Here is a 4016-nt window from a genome sequence, read left to right as displayed (position 1 = left end):
ATGCATCATGGTAGACTAGGAGGTTTATGGATTTGATGTCGTCTCGTCATGAGTGACCGCAGATACAGGTAAATGAATGAACATGACATGACGACAAATGGGATGAATAAGGAGAGTACATGCAAAAGGACATGTTCGCGAATGGACAAACAAACGATGCATGCGAGGAGATTTATTCGCGAACGGATGACCATGCGAAGATGTTTTCATGAACGGACGAACGGACGATATGCAAGGATCTGTTCGTGAACGGACAGACGAGCGAACATGTGAGGAGATGTCTTCACAAACGGACGAACATGTCAAACATGCCAAAGTACAAGCAAGGAGCAACATGCACATGCAACATCAAGCAAACCCAATGACCATCGAGGACTCCGCACACCTTGCCATGCGAAGGTGAAGTTGTGATACACCAAGAGGACATCCATCACTCAGCAGCACTGCAGCTCGACATGCACACCACCACCAACATGAACGTACGAGCACTGTCATGTCAAGTCATGTCATGAGTCGTGTCGGCCACATCACTACTGTGGGCCATACTATTGTAAATCAATGTAATGAAATGTGGAAGTCCAAGAGACCCACTTGTAATCTGAAGAGTCATGTAAAGTTGAAAAGTCATGAAAGTCAAACAGTCATGAGGGAAGTCGAACAGTCACAAGGGCCAGTTTTACCCTTGGCTATAAATAGCCCTCATTTGTACATGCAAAGGACTTTTTACCTTGGCTCCTCCCACATAGCCTTGAATCTTTTCTTTGAGGAGTGAGTAGTTGCTCCAATGCCCTGCCCACGAGGTTAGTGATGTATGGTGTATCGATGTGTCTTGGAACTTTTGCTTAATTCAGAAGCCTGCTAACAGACCAGCACGTTTTCACACATGTGTTGTAATTGTTTGTAAGAATTAATCTTGGACACTTGTAATACATGTTTCTTTAACCTGTGTTAAAAAATTTAACTCATTCAGTTGTTCTAATACATATATTTATGAAAATGTGTTGTATAAGTTGCTAACGTTGTGCTACCCGTGTTGGTTACCTCCCCGGACATCAGACATAACCTTTCACATAAACTTGTTATAATGACCGTCGCACTCACACGGATTGCCCGTTGGGTCTTGTACATGTGATCTTCCTTTGTGTGTTGTGACTGCCACATCCGTGTGGATTACTCTTCCGGAAGTTGTACATTTCCTGTTGTGTTGTGACTGCCACATCCGTGTGGATTACTCTTCCGGAAGTTGTGCATGTCCTATTGTGTTGTGTGTCTCTGACGAAGTTGGGACTTCCTCCCTTCCGACTGGAGACTCATTCCCACCCTCTCTCTCCGCGGTGAAAGAACCTTGACACAAGTAACACTAGCACTCACCAGGCACGCAAACCTCATTGGTCGAAGACAAAGCAGACCACTATTATGTGCTGAAAAGCAAGATCTAAGGCATATCTTTAAGATAATGGCAACTGGGCCATCATACCGGATGGGACTCCTACACCAAATGATGTGAGGTCTAGTTGGGACTTCATACTAGAGAGATCCCCTGATGTTGGTGGGTCCAGTACCATCAACAAGCTCCTACTTGTAACTTGGAGTGAGTTGTCGACCTTTTGTTGAGCGTTTATGCCACATGTGTAACATTGGTGGACATTTATTATGAGGATGACTCGCATTATGAGCATTATTTCTCATTTAGGAGGCATCGATGGGGGATCATGACACCTATCCACTTGCATCTCATGGTTTATTTTGTCTTGTTTGCTTATCTTTGGGGTTTGTAAGAGAGAGGAATTGTTTTATGTTTTAGGACGTTTGGTGGATGACAAAGTGCTAGACCTCTCAAATAAATAAGAGAATCATTCATCACTTCTGAATGATTAATACTTGAGGAGATATATTACTACTTGCCTGCTCTTATACTTATCTTAACTATGGATAAATAACTAGTTCAATACCTTGGGGAGAGGATTTGTGGATGATTTTTCAAGCTTCGATGGATGTTTCATGACAAGGGTTTATAAATGAGCAATGATTTATTAAGTGTTGTTTGTAAGTCTCATGGGTTTATTTGTTGAATATATTAAGTGCAAATGTGCTTATCTAGTGGTGAGGGTGCATTCTCTTTGTATTATTATTGGATAGATCCCATCATTAAAATCCTAGGAGGATTTTTAGAGGATAAGCTTTGATGGATGTTTCATGATCAGGGTTAATAAATGAGCAATGATTTATTATGTGTTGTTTGTAAGTCTTATGGGTTTATTTGTTGAATATATTAAGTGCAAATGTGCTTATCTATTGGTAAGGGTGCATTCTCTTTGTATTATTATTGAATAGATCCGATCATTAAAACCCTAGGAGGATTTTTAGAGGATAATCTTCTCTTTTTGTCTTGAAAGCTTATAAAAGTACTAAGAAGATCTTCTAGGGTTAGTAGTGGACAACCCTAGTTATCAACCTAGATCTCATTACCTCTCTTCAAGAGAGTCCTTAGTTTGACTCCATATGTCCCCCAAAAAATGGGTAGGCACTAGTCTCTATCTTTAGTCAATCATAAAACTCAAATTTTAATTTTTAGTTTGTGTTTTGAGGGTTAGATTAGGGTTTATAATAGATATAGTTTCATTTTCATCCATAATTAGGCTAGATGTCATAGGGACTATGATGATGTTATTGGTTGAAGCCAATGTTATCGAAACCAAACTAGTGATCGAACCAGAAAACCCTCTAAACTGAGAACCAATCAAAACCAGACTAGAACCAATAAAAAAACAGACCAAAAAAACGGTCGACAAAAACACATAAAATATTCAAAGGTTAAAGAAAAAAATATACATTCATGTGCATCCATATGAATCCAAATCATTTATACACAAATAAGAAAAAATTCACATTCATATAGCATGTAGGGTTTCACATAACCAAAATAGCACCGAGTACAATCCATCTCTAAATAGAAAATACAAAAACAAACAGGGTCTGGATGACCTCTAGCATCAAAAAAGAATCATGCTACAAAAAATATTTACGTATCATCAAAATCATTGCCTATATTTAGATCTTCACCATCAATATCACCCTCTACATAAAATGTCTAGTCAAGATTTTGTTTGAGTGATGGATACATTTTTAGTAGGGTCATGATAGAGGAGTTCAATAATCAATGCCACTAACATCAAGGTACATAGAGGGCTTGGTTCTCTTGATTAAATGCTAGTTCCATACCTTTGTACATAAAATCCAACGGAAACATTGCAATCCCCCAAATCCTGAAATCTTGAAAAATTATTAAGTCTATTGGATTTTAAGTGAGATCTAAAATTGTACTTTCTTCATATGAAATCCAATGAGGTCAGAACCACTCTCAAACATCCTAAGTCAATTCATGGTAATGTTAAAAATTTAAGTTAAAGGATGAAAATGAAAGATAAAGGAGAATGTCACTTTTACAATGAATTGCATGGCAATAGCAGGGCCATAGGCTTGAATATTAGGCTGCCCCACTCAAAAGTTCTTGTTTTTTTAATTGCATTGGAACGTCTTTGGTCACATTGTACGGAACTGGCCAGTTTGGTTCTGAACTGACCATTTCCTGTTCTAGAACTTGAACCGGACCAGTTTTACCCCCAAAATAGGTGGAACAGTTAGTTCTACCAGTTTCGGTCTAGTTCCAAAAACACTTGTTGAAACCTATTCGATACACTATGTGGAGGCCAACACATTTGACCACCAATGCATTTGTTGAGCTACAATTTATGCCATCATCCTTGCTAACATTTGGTCGTTATTTCAATTTTCCTAGTCTATGCAAGATAAGTCAATAGTGTCTTCAAGCTATTTGGTAGAACCATTCTTCATAGTCGAGTTTGCGTGGAGAAGGGGACATTTATCATATGGGAGCCATGGATTGATCAGAATATGCATTGATTTCCTTTGTTCACATGTAGCATGGGGACACCTTCAGCTTCCTTAACCAGAGGACATATTATGAAGCCATATTACATGTACATGGATCAATC

The sequence above is a fragment of the Pinus tabuliformis genome, chromosome 7 (genome assembly GCF_031772625.1).
Source record: "Pinus tabuliformis cultivar Carrire ecotype Pingquan chromosome 7, CPIR1, whole genome shotgun sequence".
NCBI classification, from domain to species: Eukaryota; Viridiplantae; Streptophyta; class Pinopsida; order Pinales; family Pinaceae; genus Pinus; species Pinus tabuliformis.
Note: the sequence above shows the minus strand (reverse complement) of the source record.